This window comes from Ursus maritimus, unplaced genomic scaffold (assembly GCF_017311325.1).
Source record: "Ursus maritimus isolate PB19 unplaced genomic scaffold, ASM1731132v1 scaffold_2, whole genome shotgun sequence".
NCBI classification, from domain to species: Eukaryota; Metazoa; Chordata; class Mammalia; order Carnivora; family Ursidae; genus Ursus; species Ursus maritimus.
Genome location: NW_024424452.1, coordinates 3,630,792 through 3,649,171, shown reverse-complemented (window position 1 = coordinate 3,649,171; position 18,380 = coordinate 3,630,792). Strand labels below are relative to the sequence as shown.

At 51.6% G+C, this 18,380-nt stretch overlaps 1 long non-coding RNA gene across 6 annotated transcripts; it reads left to right on the top strand.

The window, feature by feature from the left end:
- Positions 1-2,524: 2,524 nt before the first annotated feature.
- LOC103669945 lies at positions 2,525-17,353 on the top strand. 6 transcript variants are annotated; one of them, XR_005835926.1, is made up of 5 exons: positions 4,740-6,078; positions 6,560-6,722; positions 7,443-7,531; positions 12,845-13,949; positions 16,335-17,353. It is a non-coding gene; the product is annotated as an uncharacterized LOC103669945 (long non-coding RNA). The 6 variants fall into 6 exon arrangements; XR_005835929.1 differs by having other exon boundaries at positions 4,744-6,722; positions 12,845-13,120; positions 13,343-13,949; XR_005835925.1 differs by having other exon boundaries at positions 4,750-6,722; positions 12,845-13,120; positions 13,657-13,949.
- The last annotated feature ends 1,027 nt before the right edge of the window (positions 17,354-18,380 follow it).

The following is an 18,380-nucleotide window of genomic DNA, read 5'->3' as shown; positions in this document are numbered from 1 at the left end:
ACACGCACCCACACCCCAGGTACTAAGGAACTTACTGACCCAGGTTCCCACACTGTGCATAATCACTGCAGAAGACTTTGCAGCGGGGAACAGAATTTGGTACCTGGGCATGGAGAGCGAGGTCCAGCAGTGGAGTTCCAGCATCTCATCACGTCAGAGAACAGGGCGAAAGCAATGACATGCAGAGTGAGGATGTGGACTTCTCGTGGTCTGCCAACTGTTTATAGGTCTGTGACTGGAAAGTACAGACATTGGAAATACACGTTTAGAAACTTCTTTAGGAATTTGACATTTCAATGACAGCTGAGACTGGATCCGATGGACTTGTCGTCTGTTTTACACAATGCACGGGAAGAGGCCCAAAGCCTGGACTTTCACTGCCTGTAGCTTGGGAAGGACTGGAAGAAGGAACACACCTAAAACTTTTGGGCACGGCCTTAGCCATACCTAGAAACCCAAGACAACAGCTGGAAAATTACCATACAATAGATGGAGATTAAAAAAAAAAAAGTAATATTCCTATATACAAGTAGCAGCTCCTCGGAAAACAGAAGAAACGATCCCTTTTTCCACGCGAAATAAATAACACCCAGGAATAAACGCAAATGTGCACAATCTATGAATGATTTTCTCTCTTTGAGAACGGGAAGACACTGCAAGTTTTCTTGACAAAGTCAAGGTTACGAAGGACCCCAACTCACTTCACATGAGACCTAGAGGATGTCCAGGAGAGCCGTGGTGAGGGTCTAACCTGCCCATTCTAGAGACTTCCTGTAGGCGAATCGTACGGGTTCTTTTGTGTCTGTCTGGCTCCTTTCACCGAGCATCACGTTTTCAGGGTTCACCCGTGTTCTGGCGTGAGTCAACACTTCATTCCGCTCCATAGCCGGGTAATATTCCATCGTATGGAGAGACCACATTTTGCTCCCCCGTGTGTCTGCTGATGAACCCTTGGCTTGTGTCTTCCTCTTGGCTCTTAAGAACAATGCTTCTGCGAACACGTACCTACAAGTATCTGAGGCCCTGTGTGCAATTCTTTCGAGTATGCAGCTGGGACTGCCAACCGCTGGGTCACATGGAAATTCCATTTCAACTTGCTGAGAAACTGCCAGGCTGTTTCCCACAGTGGCCACACCTTCCTACATTCCCAGCAGCAACGTACGGAGGGTTCCAATTTCTGGACGTCCTCCCTAGCACTTGCTAGTTTCCATTTTAAAAATTATATCCATCCTTGTAGGTGCGAGGTGGTATCTCACTGTATTTTGATTTGCGCTTCCCTAATGATTAATGATGCTGAGTATCTTTTCATGTGCTGGTTGGACATTTATATGTCCTCCTTGGAGAAAAGAAATGCCCATAAATATTAAGAAAAAAAGTAGTAAAATTTAATAAAAGATTTTTTTTCTATTTTTTAATGACAGCCCAACAAAGATAATTCAACATGTATTACAGCAAACATTATAAACAGTATCAAAAGATAACAGGAACCAAGATAAATACTTAACATGCAAGACAGACAAAGAAGGGCCTAGAATCTACAATACTCCAGCAATGGTGAACATATCTAGCACCCAGAACTTGACTTTTTAAAAAATAAAATATTGAGAAAATATTCGAATATAAAGGAAAGCCCTCAAACTTTGCTTTATGTTGGAATAAGAGGGGAAGTGTCTTGAGTGTCCTGAGGCAGGTTGCACCCAATAGAGACTGAATTAGGGTCTCCAGGAATTCCCACACCTGTAACGTGTTGATGGGCTCAAGGACCAGCATTCTAGAACAGAGCATCTCACACTTCACTGTGTCTGGGACTCACGGGGGGGGGGGGGGGGCAGATTCTGATCCAGGAAGTCTGGGGGGGGGGCAGACTCTGTTTTCAACGAGCTCGGGTGATGCAGGTGCTGCCAAAACAGGACTGCGTTTTGAGTAGCAAACATCTTCCAGGTGATGCTGATGCGGATGCTGCTGGTCCTTGGACCATTCTGAATATCAAGGATCGACTAGCATCAGACCAGCAGCATCTGGGGTTTGCAAGAAAGACAGACTCTCCAGGCTCCACCCCCGCTCACTGCCTGGGAAGTAGCATTTGATAAGGTCCTAGGTGCTTGCCGGGCATTTACCCTGGGATAAGCCCTGGGCTAGGGTGCGACTCCTTGTCTTGGCCCTGTGGTCTCCCCAGCTCATAGTGGAGGGGACGGGCGCTGGATGTCAGGGCTTCTGTACCTGGTAGCTTTAAACAACTGCCTGCTCCCCTCCAGAGAGAGTAATGATGAGTGAATGTTTCGCAAGGGCCCCGACTTTTGTTGGATTGAAAGCCCCTATTAGGAGGGTGATTTTGTGTTTGCTGGCCAAGTGTGCTGCCCCGTCGGTCCTGGAGAGCGCCCCAGTGCCCTGGAGATGGCAGTGCAGGCCGGGGATTGAACGAGGCCAGGCCGCAGCTGCAAACCGCAGCGGCTCCTCCCAGCCCTGGCCTGGGGTTCTCCCCGGGCTTGCATCCCCGAGCCCCGGGGTTCCTGGCCACGTGGGGCGTGTGAGGCAAGCACCCCTCCCTGAGCCACCCTCCGACAGGACAGTTTGGGAGGACAGGGGCAGGAGGGTCGTGTTGATTGGCCAGAATGGGGGAGCGTTCAATAGTCGACCAGCAATAATTACTGGATTGCCTGCTGTGTGACCAGCAGCCTGCTAAGCGCTGGGGACGTAGATCCAGGGCAAAGAAAACAAACCGTGGGCAACTGTGAGGTGCGCTGTGAACCATGAGTAAGTGCTCGGAGGAGAGCTTCCTGGTGCTCGGGGCAGACCGCAGAGGGCTGTGACCTCATCTGGGAGGCGAGATCTGAGGGATAGATAAGCAGCTCCCAGGGCGGGCGGAGCGGGTGGGCAGGAAGCACACGCAGTGCCTTTGAGACAAACCCTATGGTGTCTACACAGGACAGATTTCCCTATAGTTTCCCCTTATGGCTGGTTCAAACTAGCCTTAGCCAATCAGAGCTAGAATTTATGGGACATCCTGTCACTCAAAACGCGCATAAGCTCTCCTGCAGCAACGCCTCAATTTTTGAGGAAATAGCCACCCCCGAAATAATGAGCACGTGTCCCCTGGACATGTACCACGTGAGAGACGTGGCCCGAAGTCATGTGGAGAAGCAACAGCCCGGCTCTTGTCTGCAAAGAACCACTGATTTTATGGAAAAGACTGGAAACCATGCAGGAGAAGGAAAAGAACAGGCCAGTGTGGTTTGGGAACAGGTGCTGGAGGGGAGGAGTGTGGGGGGTGCCGGGGAGTTCAGAGGGAAGAGGGTGGGGTGCTGGGGAGGACTGGGGGTGGTCCAGGCCGCTGAGGGGTGCAGGGGGGCAGATGAGGGCAGCGTGGACCAGAGTCCTGAGGTGGGGTGGGTGGCAAGGCTGATGCTGGGAGCAGGGAGCCAGGGCTCCCCGGCTCATCCACTGCGCTACCCTGAGGGGCAAGAGAAGGAAGGCCTCCAGGGTCCACCTTGCTGAAATTCCCCTGAAGCACCCAGCTTTATCTTAAAAATGCTCAGACATTTTGCATTCTACTCCCTGCCAGAGGCATGTTTAGCATAAAAATAATGTTTTGAATTACCAGCTAAATTATTGAATATTCTTCCTTAACACTTCAAGACAAACTGAGGTTTTGGGAAGGCAGGCATTTCACTGAGCCCCTCCTCGGCCGGGCAGGTGGGCGGGGCAGAGCTACTGCCCTGGGTGCATCAGGGCCTGATGGCCTGGGTTCAAATTCCGCGTGACCTTCCCATGTGACCTGGTGGGGGAAAGCCTTCTCCTGTTGGTGCCTGGGCTCCCTGGAAGGGGAGGAGTCACAGGACCCACCTCGCAGGGTTGGGTGAGTACTGAAGGGGTGAATACACAGAAAATCCTTAGCACGGCCCGTAGCCAACAGTTAGCCGATCAGCGTTCACTATTATGATCCTAGTCAGTCAGTGAGTGGCAGACGTTATGGGTTTCGGTGTCATTGACAGGTCAGGGGGGCTCTTGAATGGTTCACACTTCAAGAAGTGTGTCCAGGTCTGGGGTGGGCAGTGGAGGTCCTAAGAGTTGAATGGTTGTGAATTTGGGGGCCGGCGGGGTGAACGGGCAGGGTCTGAGGCATGAGGATCTGGTTGCCATTGGCCTTTGGGGAAACGTTGAGGGGAAGCCTTAACACACCACCAGGTTCCCCAGCTGCAGAGACAAGGGAGCGGCCCCTTGCTCACGCACCCTGGGACTTGCTCGGGCATTGTGAGGTGCGGCTGCCCACTGGTGATGGGCGGGGAGGAGGGGGATGCTTGTGTCTCTCTGAAATCCGTCCGTTGAAGCTGGCCCCTCAGTGTGGCTGCAACTGGACCTGGGGCCTCCGAGGACGGTGGGCCCTGATCCCAGACGACGAGTGTCCTTGTTAGAGAGTGTCTCTCTGTCACGTAAGGTCCACGGCGAGGAGGTGGCCGTCGGCAGGCCAGGGCGAGAGGTCTCCCCAGAAACAGGCTTTGCCGCATTGGACCTCGGGCTCCAGCCGCCTGAACTGTGCAGGGAACAGGCCTCTGTCATCGGAGCCCTGGGTCTGTGATGCTTGGTGACAGCAGTGGGAGTGGAATCATACACCCTGCAGAACCCAGCTGGTGCGGGGAGGGGACCATCGTTTGTTAGATACCTGCTGTGTGCCGCGCTCGAAAGGCTCTGCACAGATGATTGTTTTTTAAGCTCAGAGAGGTGTGTTCTGATCCGCCCCCCCCCCGCCCCTCTTCCCCAGGTCTGTCCCTCTCTCTGTCATTAGTTGCCCCTTCTAATTGTCCGTGTGCAGCCCCTCTGCGGGATACCCGGCCTCTCACACAGGACTTGGCGCGAATCGATGGCGGATCCGGGCCCTTGAAGGGCACAGCGGTCCACGCTGAACCTTCAAAACAGGGAGGGAGGTGTTGTCTGCCTGTGGCAGCCGCAGAGCCTGAGGCTGAGGGAGGGCAGGAGCGAGTGCCGTGTCCCCCACGTGTGCATTTGGACAGCAGCGGCGGCGGTGGCTGCCGGACCGCACCTCCCACAAAGCCCGGCCGCCTTCAGAGCGGGGGAGACACACTCGAGGGCCTGTTAAGTTTGCCGAGAGGGTGAGTGGGGCAGGTGGTCCTGGGTGTCGCGTCCAGAGGCTGCTTACAGACGGGAAGGATGCTCGATTTGGAAGGGACACTGCTATGCCCTTCATCAGGACTTCACGTTCATGGAGGGCGGTCGTGGGGCTGTTCCCACCACGAAGGGTCTCCCATTGCTTTTTTTCAGATTGCTTAAGTTCTTCGTTACCCCAAGCTGATATTTATTTCCCTAGTTTTGTAAAAACAGTGATAAACAGGACAGAGCCAGGGGAACTGTGGGTCTCAAGACCTTTCTCTAGCCTGACATTGGCCCATTAATCAAAACTTTGCATTTGGTCCTTCGGCCTCTTCTGAATCTGTCTCACTTGACTCACCTCGGCTCGGGTTTGTCCAGCCCACCCACAGGAAACTCCTGAGGACCTCTGTCACCTGTCTGCTGAGCCCCAGACATGTGGTCTCTTCCGTCCCTCCTCCCAGGAAGGGAGATGAGCATCCTCCGGTGTGAGTGGTCCCTGTGGATCGAGGCGGCCCCCCAAGGACCATCTGCTTGCCCCTTCTTGTCCTAGGGTTTACAAGAGTTTAGCATTTTTGCCCAACCAGTCGTTGAGTTCTGCAGCTTCTAGAATCTGCCTTTCGTTGTTTTTGCAAAGAGGGACAGATGTTCATCTCTCCTCTCCTGGCACCTTCCCGCTCCTCAGGGCTGTCTGAGGATGGGGGCTACATCTGTCACGGTCATTGTCCTGTGTGCCGCGGCGCCCCCAGAGCCTGGCAGAAAGGACGTGCTCAGTAACTGTGTCAACCGGCCCTGAATTGAACTGACGCCAATTCTGCCATTCTGTCTGATCCTCCCGGCGTCCCGGATCCCCGCCTGGCTCCCGCGTTAGCGCTCCTTAAAACACAGCATACTCTTTTTGCGACTATAAGAGTCACACATGCCTACTAAGGATCCTAAAAATAAACAAAGGCAGTCCATACTTCAGTGCTCAAGGTAATGACTACCCACGTTTTTTCCGAGTTTTCCGCTCGGATTTCCAGCTCCCTGTAGAACAGTTCCGCCGGGGTGTCTCTAACATCTCAAACCCTACCTGGCCCCAGTCAACCTCACCACCTTCCCCTTCACCCTGCTCCCGAGTTCCCTAGATTGGTTAATGGCATCGCTATTCACCAGATCACCCAAGACAGAAATCTTGCATTATCTTCCATTTGACCCCCCAGGATGTCCAATTATTCATCAGGACTTGCCCAGGCTCGTTCCCTGGAATGTGGTTTCTCATCATTACCACGGCTTCCCCGGCCTCTGAAACAGACCCTTATCATGGCCCGTCCCAACGACTGCAACCACATTCTTGCTGGTCTCCTGACCTTTAACCTCTCCTGCTGGGGCAATCTAATCTCTACCCTCCTGCTGAGATAAGATCGTATTCCATCCCTCCGCTCAAAAACCTTCAGAGACACTCCATTTTCCACAGGAAAATGCAGCATGACATTCAAAACTCCCCATCCTTTGGTCCAAGTCTCGGTCTTCATCCTCATCTTCTACTCAAGGGTCACCTCCACCAGGAAGCCTTCTCTGATCTCGAGGGTCAAAATGAACACGCCCATTCCTCTGTTCTCCCATGGCGCTTCTGCCAGGTACCTTTAACAGGTCTTACCCATCACTTTATGGTTTGTCGCTTCTATCTCTTGCTCCCTCTCTGGACTGAGGACTTGTCCACGCCAGGGACGCCTTCACTCATCTTCATGCGACCGAGAGACTCACAGCTTTGTTCAGGCTGATGGCAGCACAGGATTCTTCTGGGCAGAGAAACTTGAACTCGTAAAGCACAGACATGCCATCTGAGTATCACCTCACCTCCCTGGAACTTTGGTTTTCTCTTTTAAAACATTTTAAGTGACAGTTTTAGATTAATTTGTCTTTTGAACATCTACTTTTTATCTATTTAAAAGTTAAGAAAAGGTGTATTTCCCAAGTACCCATTCCCTCCCATTTTGCTTGAGAAATCACCTGTCTCTTTCCCACTGGAGACAGTTCAGTGGCGGGGGTGGGGGGGTGAGGGGGTTTATAGTCAGTTGCCCGCCCTCCCGGAGCCACAGGGCATCACACGACCCAAGCCAGCCCCAGCAGATGCTTCTTCCTCTGGAAACCCAGCCCAGGGCAAAAGGACAAAGAGGCTACAAAATGAGTGGGGCTCTTTTTCGTGCCCCTTCTGATGGGCCTTCTTTCATCTTAGGGTGGCCAAAACGAGGGCCCGCCCCCTATGGGGTTAGGGGACACTTAGGTTTTTGATAATTACAATGAGATGGAATTTCTAGAGCTCCTAACGGCTTTGCTATACTCCTCTTCTGCCTTAGGGAATGCCACGGGACACCATATTTCGATGGAGCCCACGGTCCTTCCCGATGGAGCCCTCCTCCTCGATGGAGCTCTCAGCCAGAGGCAGGTCTCATCACTTTTCCTGGGCGTCTGAGGGGGCAACGCTTATCTGGTGGGGGTGTGGGTGCAGGCAGCTGCTCACAGCTTACCGTTGAGCACGTGGGGAAGTCTCTCGTGATGGAGACCGGCGGGCACATCTACTCATAACTTAGGCTTTATTTGAGACACTGAGAAGGTGAGTTTCTCCCTGGAAACACTGTAACAATAAGCAAGTAGAATCCCCGAGGAGGGACTTTTGGAAGGCAACTGTACAGACTTGTGTGTTTTTCTCCTCTTCCCAGCCTGTAGCTTGGCTTCCAGGAAAGGATGTGGTTTGCTTTCAGACACAGGTGACTGTTTACGAACCCAGCCGCTCCCTCGAGAAGGATTGTCACATGCGGGAGAGGAGGTCACCCATAGCCTTGTGGGTGTGGTTCTCGCTTCTTAACTCTTGAGTTGCTTTCATTCTGACCTGTTTTCAAGTCTGGTTCTCCAGCTTCTGGTGGGTCCTGTGAGCCCAGAATTGCTCAGGGAGGAATTTGCAGACCATGGAAAAAGAGTGGCTTACATATCGGATAGGCAGCTGGTCTAGCATGTGTCTCCACGGAGTCACTACTGTCCCAGACTCTTCCTGTCTTTCTCTTCCAACCAGCCTCGGCGTGTGGCTTCCATCCTCAAAGTCACACAATGTCAAGACTGTTGCTGCAGCACCAGCCATCATGTTGATATTCCATACGGGAGAAATGAGGAGGGAGGAGGGACAAAAGGGCATTGCCAGCAGTCAGCCACTTTAAAAAAAAAAAAAAAATCTTTCCCAGGATTTGAACCCAGTGGATTTCCATTTATATCTGCTCTGACGTAACAATGTCACACAGCCAGCCTGAATTTTTAGGGAAGCTGGGAGGGGCAGTTTAAGTGGACATGTTCCCACCCTGACTAAAACCAGGCTTCTGTTAGGAAGAAAGAGAGAGAGAGTGGAATGTTGGGGGGGGGGGGGGAGTCTAACTCTCCACCCCAGCCCCAACATCCTTCCCAGGACTCGTTTTTGCTTAGATTCATTTGAGTTACTTTCTGTGACTTTCAACCAAAGAAGACTGACACTTATTGTTTTTTTTTCTTCTTACAAAAACAATGCATTCAGATTTACTGTGGGGGAAAAAGGAAAACACAGGAAAGAAAAAAATAGAGCAAAATCACCTGTAATCCCACTACCCAGAGATAAGTGTCATTGATAATGTATTCATAACAATAAATACTCTACCAACTCCTGGTTTTCTAGCTTTCTGAAAAATAAACAGAATCTTAAAGGGATGCAGCCTTCCATGACACATTTGCTGCCTCGTTTGGTTTCACTCTGGGGTCTGTGCAAGGCTGATGGGCCGCCATAATGGGGCTGGCCTCACGGCGTGTTCACTGCCGGCTCTGTTCCGACCTGTTAGTGCCCAGGCAGCACTGGCTGTCCGATGTGTAAATAAATGATCTATTTTTAAAACGCTTTTTATTTTGAACAAATTGTAGATTCTCCAGAAGTTGCAAAAAATATATATCCAGGAGATCCTATGTACTGCGTCAGTTTTCTCAATGGCTAACGTGGGTAATTATAGCCCAGTAGCCTACCCAGGAAACTGACATTTGTGCAAAGCTGCAGAACTCAGTTTCACCACTTCGGTGGGGGGTGTGTGTGCAGTTTTGGGTAATTTTATCTCACGTGTAGCTCTGGGTAACCATCACCACAGTCGAGGCACAGAACCACGCCACCAACACGAAGATCCCCCTTACGCTGCCCCTTCATGCTGGCAGACCACGCGCCTCCATTCTTGCCCCCAGGAAACCACTTGTCTGTTTTCTCTATCATTTCGTCATTTAAAGAATGTTCTAGAACAGGAATCCTAGTGCACGTAACCTTTGAAGATTGGCTTTTTCCCTCCACTCAGCATAATTCTGTTGAGATTCATAGAAGTTATTATGTGTATCAAGGTTTGCTCCCTTTTATTGCTAAGTAGCATTTGCGGTGGTGGCGGTAACCGTTTTGTGGAAGGGGACCGGGTCTGTGTCCAGTCTGGGGCCATTACGGATAAAGCTGCTACGAACAGTCCTGCACAGGTTTTGGGGTGCACCTAAGTTTTCATCGCCGGGCGGATGCCCAAGAGTGTAATTTCTGGATTGTATGGTAAGTGCAGACTTAGTTTCGTGAGACAGCGTTTTCCAGAGTGGCCGGCCCGTTTTTCGTTTCTGCTGGCAGCGCGTGCACCTCCGGCGTCTCCACATCCTCACTGGCGCGGGGAGTTGTCCCTGTGTCTTATTTTAGCTGTCCTGGTAGGTGCGTAGTGGCATTTCACGGTGGTTTTAATTTGCAGTTCTCCAGTGGCGAATACTGTTGAACTCTCCCCCTGTGCTCATTTGCCATCTGTTTATCTTTTTCAGTGAAATGTCTTTTTGTTTCTTTTGCCCATTTTCCAATTCGATTTTTTTCCCAATGGATTTTTAAGCGTTCTTTTTTTAAAAAATATATTCTAAATACAAGTCCTTTGCTAAATAAGTGGTTTGCAGATATTCTCTCCTAGTGTGTAACTTGTTTTTTATCCCCTTAACAGGGTCTTTTTTTTGTTGTTCCTGTTGATGGATAATTGACATACCATAAATTCACCCTTTTAAAGTGCACAACCCACTATTTTGTGTATTCACAATATTTTACCACCGTTCTCACTATTAAATTCCCGAGCACTTCCGTCACTCCGAAAATAAACTCCAGACCCACTGGCAGCCCCTCCTCACTCTTTCTTTCCCTCCAGCCTCTGAATCTACTCTGTCTGGACTCGCCTGTTCTAGGTATTTCACGTAAATGGGACCTTGTGTGTCCGGCTCCTTTTACCTCAGCATCATGTTTTCGGGCTTTGCGCGTCATAGCAAGTGTTGGTGTTTTATTCGCCTTTCTGACTGAATAGTATTCCCTTGTATGGACAGGCCACGTTGCGTGTATCCATTGTTATGAGCTGAACTGGGTCCTCCCAGAAGGAGATGTTGAAATCCTAACCCTTCATACCTCAGAATGTGACCTTATTTGGAAGTGGGATGGTTGCAGACGTAACCAGTTGAATAAAGCCATACTGAGGAGTGAGCCCTTATGACTGGGGTCCTGATAAGATACGTGGGGAGAAGAGGGCCCTGTGACAGCAGAGGCAGAAAGTGAAGTGACACAGCCACATGCCAAGAAATGCCGAGCACGGTGGGCCACCGCCGAGGCTGGAAGGGGCAAGGAAGGAGACCCTCCAGCTCCCGGAGGAGCACGGCCCTGCCGATGCCTCAATTTCAGACATCTGGTCTCCAGAGCTGTGAGACGGTGCCTTTGCATGGTTCCAAGTCACCTGGTGTGAGGTGATTTGTTTCGGCAGCCCCAGGAAGCTCACGGTTTGAGGGACATCTGGATTGTTTCTACCCATTGGCTGTTAGGAATCACGCTGCCGCGAACACTCACGGACAGGTTTCCGTGCGGACATATGCTTTCACTCTTAGGACGGGAACTGCTGAGTCACATGGCAGCTCTGTGTTTAGCTTTGGGTGTGTGTGTGTGTGTGTGTGTGCAGTAAAATACACAGAACATGAAATCTATCATTTGAACCATTTTATTTTATTTTATTTTATTTTAAAGATTTTATTTATTTATTCGACAGAGATAGAGACAGCCAGTGAGAGAGGGAACACAAGCAGGGGGAGTGGGAGAGGAAGAAGCAGGCTCATAGCAGAGGAGCCTGATGTGGGGCTCGATCCCGGAACTCCAGGATCACGCCCTGAGCCGAAGGCAGACGCTTTAACCGCTGTGCCACCCAGGCGCCCCATTTGAACCATTTTAAAGCACACAGTTCAGTGGCACTAAGTAATTCGCAAATTGCGCAACCACCCCCATGATCTAGTTCCAGAACGTTGTCCCTCAACTGAAACCCTGTACCCACGCCCCATTCCCTTTCCCCTCAGCCCCTGCAAATCACTCATCTGCTTTCTCTCCCATGGCTTTGTGATCCCAAGTAGTTCATTTAAATGGAATTCTACCATCCATGTCCTTTTGCGTTTGGCTTCTTCCACTCACATTTTGAAGCTCAACCACATTCTGGCATGTAGCAGTAAGTACTGTGTTCCTTTTATGGAGGAATACTGTTTTACTCTCTGGATAGACTGCATTTTGCTTGCCCGTTCATCCACTGTTGGACACTGGGCTGTTTCCACCTTCCGGCTCTTGTGAATCACGCTGCTAACGAACATTCATGCACAAGTCTTGGTTTGAATGCCTGTTCTCCGCTCTTCTGGTTATTTACCTGGGAGTGGAATTGCTGGATCATTCTAGGCAAAGGGGTCTGCAGCCCCGAAGAGGGTCCCTGCCAGAACCTGACCACGCCGGCAGCTTGATCCGGGACTTGCAGCTGTCAGTGCTGCAGGGAATAAGTTTCTGTTGCATACAAGCCGCCCAGTCTGCGGAACTTCATTGTAGTGGCCCGAACGGCGACAGTTTTGCCCATTCTCTAACTTGATTGGGCTTCCTTGCTTGGCAGTGTCTGTGAGACTCACGCATGTTGTTGGGGGAGGTGGGTGGCTCCTTCTTTTTGTTGTATCAGATTCCATCACCAGAATATTCTACACGCTATAACCCACTGAGGGACGTGGGGGTTGTGTCCAGCTTTTGCTGGTCAAAATAAGGCTGTGGCAGACATTCTTGAACGTGCCGTTGGGTGCATGCGGGCCCTGATTTCTCTTGGGAATGGGCGAGCTTGCCCGGATGTGGGGTGTGTGTAGATGGCTTTGGCAGAAGCTCCCGGGCACATTTCTGAAGTCGGGGTACCCTCTGTGCTCCCACGGAATGGGAGAGACTTGACTTTTGCCCAATCTGTGATGGAGTTGTATTTTTTCTTTGTATTTCTTTGATGGTTAATAATGTGGAACACCTTGTCATAGGCCGGTTTCCCACTTAATATTATCTTTGAGTAACACTCACTGTAATCCTGAGAGGTTGGCGTTCCTGTGGATAGACGGGGACATTCGGAGGGCAGGAGGGGCCCGTGGCTTGTCCGAAGATGAGCAGCTGGTACATGGTGGATCCCGGGTTTATTCCGACGACAGAGCGCGCACACTCACCCGCGGGACTGCAGAAGTTTGATGAGAGGAACAATTTCGTTTCCCCACAAACTGGAGGAAGACCGCGAGAACTCAGTGTTGCACCTCGTTTATTTTTTCAGAGGAGCACTTTAATCATTACAGCCAGGCAACACATGGGTTCAGAAGGTCTGCGGGGAGCAGGCTTTGTCAGTTATGGCGCGCTACCCGATGTTCGCTGTTGCTGTGACTTTTACAGGAGAGCGTGTTCCGGGTTCCAAGCCAGGATGTCGGAATGAGCCCTGGTGCACCGCCCGTGGGAGCATGTCTGTGTACCCAAAGAAAACATTACAACTTGAGTAATAGCAAGTCCTGGAAATGATGACAGCTGCTTGCGAGCTGGTTGCAAGCCACTGGCTGGCCTTTGCGGAAACCTGATATTCAGGCATGTGTGTGGGAGGCAGGAGTCCCCGCCACGGCCGTCTCAGATTTTGAAATCTCCAAGATGCTAAAATCCATTTTCCCCTCTCTCTAGGTAAGGCTCCCCAGGAGCAAACCCTGAGATAGAGACGGGCGTGCAAGTCATCCTTTAGGGTCGCGGTCCCAGGTCAAGGGGGGAGGAGACCAGAAGTGGGGTCAGTGTTTTTGGCAAAGTCCCCCAGAGGGTTTGTCCAGGCTCCGGCCAAGTTGCTGGGCTCTCATATTCAAGTACCTATGTGTCACTGACCAAGGGCTCACCTGGGGGTGCACCCTCTAGGCACCCCTCCATATCTGCAGGTGCAGGCCATCAGAAGCAAAGCACCCCGAAGCCACGGTAGGCCGAGAAGAACTACAAGACTTTGGGGGAGCTCGACAGTACACACGGTCATCCTACTGGGACATGGGGCGGGGGATTCTGGGTCTAGACTTGCCCTCCTGGCTTTTCCTGCCCGAGCATCTCCGTTTTGGAACTGGGGGTATGGGTGGCTTTCCATCTTGCTCACAAATCACCAATCACCTTCATCAGGCTCCAGGGGTGTGATAAATTGTTAAATGTGTGCCGTTACCTTGTAACATTTTTGTTTCCTCCAGGAAACAAGACGCCAGCAATGCTTTCCAGTGGTCGTCTGGTTTTCTCTCCCTCTCTCCTCCGAAGCCTTCCCTGCCCAATGCACATCAAACTGTGCACTGTTTACTGGGCTAACGCACACTTATGGAAAAGTGCAAAAAGCATGAGTGTGATGGATGGGCGGATTTCCCCAGAGTGAACCTGTCCATGTGACCACCACCCAGCTCAAGAAGCAGAACTTCCCAGCACCGCAGGAGATTCCCTGTGTGCCCCCCGCCGCCCCGGGAAAACACTGTCCCGACATTGGACGCCAGAGGTGAGTTTTGCTTGCCGTTTACGGTTTGTACAGGTGGAGTCTCATGGGATGTGCTCTTCCGTGGCTGGATTAGTTTTTTCAACATGAGCTTTATGAGATTGTCTGTATTTGGTATGTCATAGCGGTTTGCTCTTTTACATGGCTGTCTACTATGCTGCCACTTATTGATCCTTCTGGTTGCTGATGGGCATCACAGCTCTTTCCGGTCTGGGCTCTTAGAAACGGCGTGCCTGTGGACATTCTAGAACGTGTTTCTGGGTGCACGTATGTATGTGTGCTGTTGGGCATACATCTGGTGGAATTGCTGGGTCACGGGAATTTGCACGTTCAGCTTGATCAGGCGCTGCCGGTTTGCAAAGTGGGGGTGTACTCATTTACACCCTCAGAGCTGTGCAGCAGCTCTGCTTCCTCCAGAGCCTCACCAGCACTTGGTATTTGGAATCTCCATTTTGCAATCCAGTTAGAATGGATAGGATCATACCCTTGAACACTCTCCACCCTCAGGGGGCTCCTGGGTGGCTCAGTCCGTGAAGTGTCTGCCTTCGGCTCACGTCATGATCTCAGGGTCCTGGAATCAAGCCCTGCATCAGGCCCCCTGCTCAGTGAGGAGTCTGCTTCTCTATCTCCCCCTTGGCTCGTGCTCTGTCTTTCGCTCTCTCTCCCTCTCAAATAAATAAATAAATAAATAAATAAATAAATAAATAAAATCTTAAAAAAAAATATTCTCCACCCTCAGGACTGCGACTGGTTCTTACAACATTGTTGTGGGAATTAGAAAAAGGACACCCCTGCCTTAAGACACTTGCATCTGATGAAAATGTGGTAAAAACGGATTTTGTTAGAGCATGACATGTGACTGCCCTCTGCTGGAAAACTGTTGAAATTCATAGTACAGACCTTGAATCCACAGCCTAGTAGGTGTGGTACCCTTGGGCAGTGCACACCCTGGACAACCACACATGGTGAGCCTGACACTCTTCACTCTTGTCCACACACACTGGAGGTGATGGTGAGGATGGGGTAGAGGCGGCCCAATGAAAGCTCACAAAATGATGGCCCAGAGGCTGAATCTGGCCTGCAGTGTTATTTGACCCACAGGAAACAAAATCGAGCTGGTATTTTAAAATTTGGCAGATTTTGTCTAAAAATCCGGGAAATTGGAGAAAGTAGAGAAATTGGGCCCTCACTCCCAAATTATAACACAGGGGCTGTTCTGCATGTATCTCCAGTTAGCCTCAATTTTCACCACACCATATTGTCCCCCAAGCCCAGAGCCTCTGTCAATGGCTGTAGCAAAGTGGAAATATCATGCTAATGCTAGTGCCAGATTCCTTCCCCGAGTCTTCACTTATTTATGGTAACTGCTGCTACAGGCATATAAATTCGTGATCACTAGTCTTGACAATGACAAGGAAAAAAAAAAAAACCCACCCCAAGCTGCTCATCAGATTGTGAGATAAAGTAACTCCCATCTTCTTTGTGCTGGAGTGAAAATCCCATCGGACAGGGCTTCTATGGAACTATGGGGTCGAAAGGCTGCAGTTTACTGGCAGGCCCTCCCCAAAGGGGTTGGCGCCTCACACACTGGTGGCCAAGTAATGGTGAAGGTGGGAGAATATGGCGGGAGGGCGGGGCGAGCGGGGGAGGGGGAGGGGTTTGCATCTGGAACTTGCTCGGAGGGAACTTGGTGTCCCAGGGATCAGGGCTGGGGGGGCAGCCGCTTAACCTGTTGTGGGGCTGAGACAGAATTCAACATGTCATGTCCTTCTGTGACATTGTTCTAAGCTAGTCTCTTTATCAATTCCAGAATTTTTCAGTATCTGTCTACATCTATCTACCTCCCTATCTATACATTGGCATCTGTGGCTGAGTCAACTAACTGTGAAGTGACGGTCTTCATCATTTCTGTGAAACATGAGTGACTGGACTCTTACGTGTGTTTCTTGGGCACTTACTCTGTGCGGGCGCTGTGCCGTCTCGGTTGGCCTTCCGCTCAACGCTGTCTGCCCCGCCGTGCGCACTATCAGAAGCCCCGCTGTTGTGTACACTCGTTTTACGGATCAGCAAACTGGAGCCTGAGGCCCAGGGGCACACTCAGTGGTGGCGGGAGGGTGGGTGTGAACCCAGACCTTGCTGACTGCGGGGCTCCCGCCCCGGATGCCTCCGCCCGTCCGCTCAGATACGGATTCAGAAGCAGGACCTCTTCGCTGGTGGCACAGGGTGGCATCCAGGTGGGCAGCCAGAGCTTTGTAATCATTACAAATGTGCTGGTACGGTACTGCTGCACTCTGGGAAGTGTGGCTCTTTTTGATTTTGGATGTCATGATCTTTGAGAGCCCATGGGCTGAAAACCACCGGAGGCCTACCCTTATCTTCTTCTTACAGGGCCTCCCAGAGTGACCTGACGCTTTGCATGGAGTCACACGGCTGGTCTGTGGCAGAATGGGAATTAGAAGCCTAGGTCCTGACTCACTGATTTGCTCCACCCAATGTCGAGCGTCAGAGTTTCCAAATCCGGCAGGCATTGGAGCCCGCTGCTCTTTAGAAAGATGAGCCAATTTACATTCTCATCGGCAGGACGACGCGGGCTGCCCCCTCTCCTGGAGAGGCCTTTCTCACATTGACAGATGTCAGCAGCCTTGATCCACGCGTGGTTTTCCGAGCGGTCGTCTGGCTCGGGGACCGCAGCTCATCTCTGATTCCAGCCGCGCAGAGGCAGCCCCCGCCGGCACTCCTGCTCCAGTGAGCTCCGTCTTGCCCTTGCTGCCAGGGCTCTGCCGGAGAGCGTGGGGGTAACCAGGCCCGTGTTAGGCCCTTGCAGGGGTGTGGTAAGGATCCCACGAGAAACAGGCATGCAAGCGTTTGGCGAAATCGTGCCGTGCTGGGCGAATACAGCAGTGTGATTGCGTGGGTGGGAAAGTGAGCAGGAGGCGGATGGGAGGGTGTTGCAGCTTCTCCTCTGGAGTCGGGCCCGGAGCCGGCACTTGTCTGCCATCCCTCTGACATTGCAGGGCTCGTCGGGCTCCGTGCAAGCAAGTGGGGGGGTGCTGGACTCCTTGCCTCCCCGGCTCTGCACGCTCAGCTGCACTGGAGACTTCCACCTGAGACATCTGCCAGCTAGATCCAAGAAAAGCTCTTTTTAGGCCACGGAGAGGTGATTATTTTGCATTATGTAGGAGTAGCCATCCAGGGGAACGAGAAATTTCCCTCTGAGAAGGAAATAAAGAGACGTTGCCTGATTCCTGTCAATTCCACCACTCACGGAGCATTCTTCACCTTTGCAGGGAGGGTGTTGGGGACGGGCAGGGGGCGGTGGTGCGTGCGGAGTCCTTCCACGGGCAGGAGTCAAAACGGGTTGGACGTGTTCATCTGTTTATTTCCTCATTAAAAAATAACGTATTGAACACATGCCTTGTGTTATGTATGGACCCAGCCCTCGGGGCCCAAAGTGTAGGCAGAAATGGATACCCACACAAGTGACAAAGTACTGGCGGGGCACTGATGGGGTAAACGTCAATGCTGCTGGGGAGGTGGGTGTCAGGGAATCTTCTGGAAATGAGGTAACGTTTGCCCTAGGTCTTAAAGGATGCATAAGATTTTCCCCATTAGACAAAGAAGGGACAGGCATTTATGGTGGAGGAATAGCATGAGCCAAGGCCCTGAGGCTGGGAAGTGCAGGAAGTATTGGGGCTCACCTGGGGTGGCTGGAACATAAGGCACTTGGGGAGAAGGGGAGAGCCCAAATCAGGCTGTGGAGAGCCTCCGATGCTGGGTGGGGGCTCCATGCCTCATATTTCCAGGGAAAGGAGGCTTTCTCTCAGAGGGCATAGCACCGTTGGAAGGGGAATTTGCTCCCTTGCAGAAGGAGGGTGGCTCCTTGGATAGGTAGCTTGGGCCGAAAGCCACTGCCAGTGTGTGCTTTCCTCTTTCTTTGTCAGCCCTGTTTGCCCACCACCAGAGTGTCCCTAGTGTCCTCAGAGGCACAGCACGCCTGCCTGCCCCGTGCCCCCTCCCCCACGATCTTCCATGTGGAGAGCGGGGGAGGTCTGCCGGGGAGACCCAGACCCATCCACAGCAGTGAAGCTCCCGGGGAGGCTGGGCCCTGGAATGCCTGGGTGGAGCAGAGCCCCCAACCCATCGGGAACACCCCGGCCTTGGTCTGGTCCACAAACGAGAAGCACATTCTTTCTGCTTTAAGCCCCAGCACATCTGGGGTTGGTTCGTTACGGCAGCTAGCCCGGGGTTGATAAATGAGGTGTTGGGAGAAGAAAGTGCAGGCAAGAAGAGAGGAGCAGAATTGACCCATGAAAGAGACTCCTTCCCTGGGGGATATGCAGTGTAGCCCCCAACACGCCAACACACAGGATACAACATACCGACCACTAGGGGGCGCTGTTGCACACGATGCATCCAAAGTCTCTGAAACTCTAA